The sequence below is a fragment of the Cibotium barometz genome, chromosome 22, assembly GCF_041138505.1.
Source record: "Cibotium barometz isolate CiBa-2024 chromosome 22, ASM4113850v1, whole genome shotgun sequence".
Classification (NCBI taxonomy): domain Eukaryota; kingdom Viridiplantae; phylum Streptophyta; class Polypodiopsida; order Cyatheales; family Cibotiaceae; genus Cibotium; species Cibotium barometz.
In genome coordinates this window covers 12,570,678-12,579,267 of record NC_141067.1, presented here as the reverse complement: position 1 = coordinate 12,579,267, position 8,590 = coordinate 12,570,678, and positions in this window count along the sequence as shown.

The window sequence follows — 8,590 nt, the reverse complement described above, 5'->3', positions numbered from 1 at the left end:
ATGCAATTAGTCTAGTCTCATCAAGCTTCTCTAAATTAATTAGCCTTTTAGCTAATGCATTCTCCGTTAGACGTTCTTGCACTACAATCCTTAAGCTTGGAACTAGGTATTCCATAGGCATTACTGCCTCAACACCATAAGCTAGACGGAAGGGAGTATATCCCGTCACTACCTTATATGATGTTTGGTATGCCCATAAGGCTGCTGTTAGCTTATGCTCCCAGTCCGTTTGACTTGCTTCCAAAGTTTTTGTCAAGATAGTACACAAAATCTTGTTTATACTCTCTACTTGACCATTAGCCTGTGGATAATAAGGTGATGACTTCCGGTGGACTACTAAGAATCCAACAAGTAAATGATCAATCACCTCATTAATGAAATGTGAACCACGATCACTAACTAATTCTAATGGGCAGTCGAATCTCAAGATAATTTGCTCATATAAGAATTTTGATGTTGTTCGTGCATTAGCTCACTTCGAGGTTCTGGCTTCTGTTCATTATATCGAGCTTGTGATGGATGCGCCGTTGGACTAATAGGTTCAACAAAATCAATCCCCCGTTTCTCGAAAGGTTGTCTTACAATAACAGGAGTGAGCAACATCCGGTTCCTTTCTTGCGTAGGATAGCAAATTGTTGATATTCCTCACACCTTTTGATAAACTCTACGGCATCCCCCCGAACAACAACGTAGGCCACCATAGTCCTGCTTGAAGTACCTTGCGAGCTGTAATCTCTCCAACAAATGTCCTTTGACTATCCCTAAATGAGCTTCATCCAATATCGTGGACAAACTTATCTTCTCTCACGCATCTTCTTAGGACATTGTCCTTACCTAGCTTATATAGTTCTCCCATAAATTAATTGATAAGGTGCATCAAGCTTGATAAGCCACCACATTTTATCTTTGTTCAAGGGTGTTTCTTGTAGAAAACCATAAGCTAGATAATCGTATATCTCCTTGCTCCATTCGGACACCATGTCCAGTTTGAACAAACAAGCATCAGGGAGGTCATCATCAACACCAGTTGTTGCTGGTTCTCCATTTGGAATTCTTGACATATGATTGGCCAACACATGCTGTGTCCCCTTTCTTACCGTAACTGTAAAGTCGAATTCCAATAGTAATAGCAACCGCGTGTGATTCTTCCCGTGGTGCAAGGCTTGTTTACCAAATATAATAAGGCCTGATGGTCCACGAAGAATACAAATTTGTTGGCCAATAGGTAATGTCGATACTTCTTGACTGCATAAACCATGGCCAACCCTTCTCGCTCTGTGGTAGTGTAATTCACCTCTATATCATTCAATTGATGAGACTTTGAACTCATTGAGCTGTGCTAGTACACATCCAATAGCAAAGTTCAATGCATCAATATATGCACATGAAATATGAGGTCCCAATTGAGGAGTCTTAGAATTGGCACGCTAGCCAATGCCTGCTTCAATTGATCATATACTTCAGGCGGCATTCCTTAGTCCATTCAAAGACAATGAGTAGCTTGTACAATGGCCTAACGATTTCAGTATAGAAGATTATGAAGCGGCGATAATACTCCACATGGTCCATAAATCTTTGAACACCTTTGTAATTGTGGGTGGTAGCAGTTCCAAGATCAACTTGACCTTGTTGTCATCCGTGGATATACCATTCTTAGAGACAATATGTCCTAATATCACACCATGTTTGACCCAAAATTGGCACTTTAAAGGGTTTAGGAATATACGATATAATCGACATCGCTCAAACACCTTTCTTAAGCAAGCCAGATGGTATGTCCATTGAGAACGTGCACACAGATCATCAATGAATACCTCCAACCACTTCTGCAACAAGTAATCCTTGAAGGCTGTGCACATCAATAACGTTGGAATGTTTCTGGGGCATTGGTGAGACCGAAAGGCATGACTTTGTATGCAAATGTCCCCCCACATTGTGTTGAAAGATGTCTTATGTTGGTCTTCTGATGCTATAGACACCTGATTGTAGCCTGAAAATCTGTCCAAGAAGCTGTAAGCCTCTTCACCAACCACTCTCTCCAAAACATGTTCTGTATAAGGCAATGGATAATGGTCTTTCCTAGTAGTTACATTGACCTTTTTAAGATTGACACATACCCTAAGTTTCTCATTCTTTTTTGGCACTATTTTACAACTGGTGACAACCAATCCATATGTTCTATCTCATAGATGAAATTCGCTAGCAATGAGTTTATCAATTTCCTCCTTTACAATTGCCACATATTTAGGATTCATCTGGTATGGTTTCTACATGGTTGGTCTCGATTCTTCCATGATTGGGATCGTATGTTGCACCACCTCAGGTGGTACATCCTTCATCTCCTTGTAGTTCCAAGCAAAACAATTCTTAAACTCCTTAAGGAGAGTAACGAGCTCATTTTCTTCAATCGAAGTCAAGTCCTTAGCGATATAAACAGATTTGGCCTCCTCCCCTGGTCCCACAATATTCACTTCCTTGACTTCCGCTTGGGCATCGTATGATGTGGACAGCCCATCTTCGTTAACTCTTTTTGCTGTCAGTCGGACCACTTTCCATTCGTCACAATAGTATAGGTTTTGAAGTGGTCTGGTACTGAAAGCAAGTCTCATTCTCACTTTTTGCTGTAGCCATAAATTTCCTGGTCTCTTGCTCAGCTTCTTCCAAAGCTTTGTTTCGTTTTCGATGCCCAGCTTTTGTAAGCTTAGGCATTTCTAGTTCTTGAAGGATGACTTTCTCCTCCTTATGTTTCCCTTCAAGTGATATCTTACTCAATTCCTCACCCCAATCCTTAGAAAACTCATCGTGTATCTTAGTGGTTTCGAGGTATCTCAGCCCCACTAGGCATCCGTGGGTTTTCTTTGTAAAATAATAGGGCATTTTGTTGAGCAATATATCATTTCTGCTTTTGCCATCTTCTAAGGCGTTGGCACTAGTATGGCCTTGTGATCCAATCCCTTCTATGCTAGAGACCTCCTCTTCTGATTCCTCATCAATGGTTTGCCAATTGACCATACAGACAAAGGTAGTGGGATCAGTTGCAAATTCCACATATTGGGTTCCTCTCGGGGTTACATCACATCTATGGTAGCTAGAACATATATCGTATTTTCACTGAAATCAGGAGGAAGTGATGCATACATTTCCATTTCCTCTTCCTCTTCCTCTTTGGAATTTTCCACCATGGGTTGGCATATTTGTTTTGATGTAGTCCGCTCAGTTGTGATTGAATCATTACCAAATAGTTGCCCTTACATGGGGTGTGCTCTCAATGTTCTTAGATCTATCTTTAAAATTTGTGAATCCCTACACACATACACATGATCTAATGCCCAATCATGCACCAATTTGGATTCCTTCATGAAGGGTCTCCCCAATATTATATCAGATGAGTCCGGTTGGCATAGAAAGTCCATTACTATAAATGTATGGTGGTAGTGAAACGTAATGAGTTTGAGTTTCACAATCTCCAAAAGCCCAATGGGCCTTGAAGATGTTCTGTCTACCATTTTAACAATTAGATCTGCTCTTTTTAGATCAGGTTTTTCCCATTTTTTCCAATACCGTTTTGTGATGATACTAACCCCTGCACTACCATCCAGGATAGCCAGTGCCTAGTACCCGTATTGATGAATTGGGATTGTAGCGTTAGTGTCGTCACTTTTGTAATAACGCTCCAATCGATTAATCGGTGTTTTGACGACTCTGGTTGTTCTTTCCCTTGTGTGGTTTAAGTTTCTTTCTACTAGAGGTGATTGATTATCCTCTATAGTGTCAGCCGGCCACCTTCTATCAATTCCTTTATGTCTGTCGATAATGTTGGTGAACTGCGTGTAGCAGTTGTCCCAATGGCATTTGCACAGAAGTGAACAATACAGCCGCGAGGCTGCCTATGTCTCTAGGTTCTCTAGCAATTGAGGGGTCCTTCCATGTGTGTGTCTTGTATCCATCCCTAGGGAATGAATGGATGGACTCATCTTGAGCTTCTTCCTCAAACATTCTTGACATTATGTTTCCTTGAGATCCCTCTTTCGTTTCTTCTAGAATTGGAGTAGGTACGTCCAATCCTCTTTCCCTTGTTGGCTCGTTTCTTGGATACATTGTATCCCTAACTCGGTTAGCCCTTAGCTTGGCTTCATGAAGCCGTTGACACTCTTCTACTAAGGCCCTGGCATCTTTGAGCTTCCTTATCTCCTCTTTGGCATTTGGGTATTCGCCAACTCCCTCAGGGGTTGATGGTCTTTCCCCTTACATCTCTAGGTTAGGCTCTTTTTGGTTGATCACTTGATCCCCTTCTTCTCTTGATTGGGTGGATCCAGTGTCAATCGTATCTTCTTCGGATCCATCTTAGATTGTGACCCTGGTGTCACCCTTACCCACTTTTTTCACTCTTCTTCTCCGGCTAGTTCTAGGAGTGGTTGCATCTACTCGGTTCTTCCCCTTGTCCCCTAATTGGGCCTGGACTTGTGTCAGGACATTGAGTGGCATGATATTTCGAGACTGCACACTAATGGTCCCGACGGTGGCCTAGTTAGAAGTGGAAGTCGAACCTCTTGCACGAAATGGACAATCCTTGATCAAATGATCAATGCCACATTTAGTACAAGTGAGTACTGGCATGTCATTGGGTGGAGCAGTCCATTGCTGGGGTTGGTGCGTATGAACCACATTCTTGTTTGGACACTCAGCGATTCAATGTGGCCTATGACAGCCAAAACATTGTAGCGGTCCTATCCTCATGTTTGAGTTTATATCCTTACCCTTCCATTGTACTATGGTTTGAAACACATGCACTGGTGTGTTATTCTGTAGGACATAGAATTCTGGTGCGATCTTCGCAGCTTCCTCATAGTACTCTCCACTAAGTTCTACTTCACGCACCATATCCATATCTTTTGATGGCTCTTTAATCAATACTTCGTTGATTTTAGCCTGTGGTGGTTGTGGTGGTAGAGGTGAAGTGTCATGTACCCGAAACATCCCCTAGGTAAATAGGTAGAGTTGTGATGTCTTGCAACTGCAGTGATTTGCACAGGTGGTGCTAGTAAGGCCAATAGAGCTCTAGGTACCGGCAGCTGTGCAACTATTTGGAACCTTGCATATCTGCACATGGAGATGTCACAATTCCCTATTTTTACACAATGTGCACAATAGAGTAGTGGTCTTGCTCTTAACTGTGGACATTCGGTGCTAGTGTGATTCAATCTGCACATAGAGCACCACACCAATTCCTGACAGGGGACATTCGGTGGTAGTGTGATTCAATCTGCACATAGAGCACCACACCAATTCCTAGATGGGTATGCCCATGCCCAGATGTTTCTCTTCCCTCCTTTGAAATTGGTGCCCAATATTGTATCTGAACTTGTAGGTAGTTTATCGAGTTGTTGTTTTGATCAACATCACTTGTTGTCACTCCCAACCATATTGGGTAATTTGCATCACAAGATTGTACAAGCACAAAATCTCCTTTAGACACATCAAGAGTCGGGTTGAACTCTTCAGCAGGTCTGTTGCGCATTGGACCACAATAATGGTCATCATTTACATCAAACCCTTCATCTACATTATCCTCCACTTGAAGGTTAAGAGGCTCAAATTTTTCGCATACACTCCTTGGCCAAAAGTCATGATACACCTTGAATTTAAGTGCTTTAGTTGAGACACATAGTCTCTCATTGACTCCATTTCCTTTTGTTTGATGTTGTGCAGCTATGCCATAGGACTCCATCTGTCACCACTTCTGGAAAAGCTGGGCACAAACACATTCTTGAGTCATGTGAAGTTAACCTTATCCTCGGGTTTGAGGGTTTGGAACCAGTGATGCGCTTTTCCTTCTAGGGTCAGTGAAAAAGCTTGAATCATTGTTACATCATTGATTGGCCCGCATGTTTTGCATATGGATTCAAAAATCTCTACATGATGTTGAATAAGATCCCCATCCCTAGAGAATTTTTGAATGAGCTTTGAAATGATGTGTGGCCTCATTTGGGAGGGTCGGGATTCTAGATCAGTGCCTAGTTCCTTGACCATTCCTCGGCCCATTCCCACGGCTATATTTAACAAATTCGTCCTTGTGGTTGTATTCAGATCGATGGTTGGATCCACCCTTGGGTCTTTGAGGAATTGCTCCCCCCTACCTGGATCTCTTCCTCTTCCTATGTTGGCTCTTCTAGGCATCTCTGGTCTATGGGATGGTCCGACCACTTCATTTTGGAACGGCTCATCTCATTAGTTGCCTCTGTACGCCTTTGCAAAATTAAGAGTTCCATGTCTTGTAGGAACGTGGGATGATTGATCATCTGGTCCATGTCCTTTTTGGTGTACATGCGGTCTTCCACTTCACCTACTACTCTTGGTAGATTATCCTCTTCATCTAGGGCTACAAACCCTTCCTCTGCTCTGGGCTCTTCAATAATGGGTTCTAAGTTTGGAATTTCTCCCTCACTTTTTCCCATAACTATTTTCGGCTCTTTACCCCGTGATTGGAGTAAGTTTACACTTCCCATCTCCTTTTATTCGGCTCTAGCCCTTCGAGTATCGAGCTCTTGTTTTCTTAAGCTCAATTCTCCGCAGCAGTTGTCGTTCTACCTCGATCCTTTTCAGATCTAACTCTACTTCCTCTGAGGTTGGGAAGAATAATTGACCAGTCTTGGCCGCACTTTCCATGTTCCTTCTCATTCGGGCGGTGCCAGTGTTTAACAGCCTAGAATTTGAAGTTTGGATAGACACTTTTTGCCTTGGACCAAGTCCAGTGTTGGTTGACGAACCCATGCCCGCAGATTGTGCTTCTTCATCATTGCTAGTTTGGAGACCAAAAAAACCCCGGGCTATATTAATAAGATACCGCTGGATTTGGTAGGGGAGGGTGGTTTCTGATTTGGTAGGGGAGGGTGGTTTCTCCTCTTCCCTAAACCCAGAGTATCGCAGCTCTTCTTCCATGGATTCTTCACTACTAGTTTCAACGGTGGTCAGATTCCTTAAGACACTCAATTGAGTGCTTACTGAGTGGCCTGAACCCACACTCTTTTGATAGGAATATCTTGGGTGATTTGATGCACTATCGTTAGGAGTGAGGTTGTCTCCGATGAGCTTTCCATACCTCAAGTGCATGTGAATATGTTTTGATAAGCTATTTTGTTGTCCCAATTAAATTTTGGTCATATTATGTCGACTTGTTTCTCAGGCTGTGAGATTGCAGAGAACAGTTCATGGCGTGAAGTGTTAGAAAACACTTCATGTCATGAACGATTTTTTGCACTTTCACGTGTTTAAAATTTTTGCTTTTGGACTCATAATTCCATGTTACCTTGTTATGATTTTCAATGGTCTCAAGACTTCTTTAGCTTAATCTGACAATACTAGGTTCGTGAGGATTTGTTTAAGGCGTGAAATTGTAGAAAAAGTTCACGCCATGAGAAAAGGTTTCACCTCTCAAGACACAAAGAAGAGCTCTCAATAGCAACCAAGGTGGCATATTCATGTGTGAATTCTTAAAGAAATTCACATCAAATAAAAGTTAAAATTTTGATACAAAATAATATTAGGCTAGTGCAATAGTGCAAAAGAAGCTATAGGGTATGGGAATTATATATTTCATCTTTGTGTGAAAAACCAGACTGGCTTTTCACAGATGTGATTATCCTAAGATATTCATATCTAAATTTTGTTTAGAGACATGAGTATTCTAAGATATTCATGTTTGAATTTTGTTTAGAGATGTGGATGAGAAATAAAGATTTGAGTTCAGGAAGATGTAATTGAGTAAGCATATGAGTTTTTCTTTGAAATAAAGAAGATTCCTTTAACGCGAAGAGCTAGACTAGTTTTTCACGGTGGAAGAGTCAATGAAATTTTTAGTTTTGAACATCTGAGAAAATGTTGGTTGTTCTTACTCCTTGGGGAAGCTAATTGTCATGTTGATTGACGATCTGATACACTTTTTGGGCATGAGAAATGTGAGTTATTCACAGTGTGAAAATTGCCCGTGAAGGTCAAGGAAAGAGATGGTTCCATTATGACAATGAATGTCAGCCTGATTCTTATGGAGCCAATCCATGGGCTCACCTATATCACCTAGTAGCTTCTGAAACCAAGCTACCTCACAAGCTTCTATATATCAACACCCCTATAATCTGCCTCTATACTTGATAAAGCAACTGTTGCCTCTATACTTGATAAAGCAACTGTTGCCTATTTCTTATTACTCCAACTCACAACAACACTCCTAAATGAAAACATAAGGCCACTCGTAGATCTCCTGTCTATGACACTACTAGCCAAATCAACATCTGCGTACCCATGTAGATATATCTCTATACTAGCCTCATAGAAAAGTCCATAATCAAATGTGGACTTTATGCTCTTCATCCTTTGGATCTTTTACTCATTTGATTGCTATGTATGTTCAAGCATCCTTGTGCCCACTCTCTCCCTTGGATGACAAGGGATATTACTCTTAGTGAAGATGCTTTAGCTTCCTTTTTTGCGTGGCCAGTTCTTATGTCTATCTCGATGATGTCCTTTAGCAGTGACTACCAAAGTGAGTTGACAACTAGTTTGAGTCATGCCATTAAGCATTCAGATGACTTTA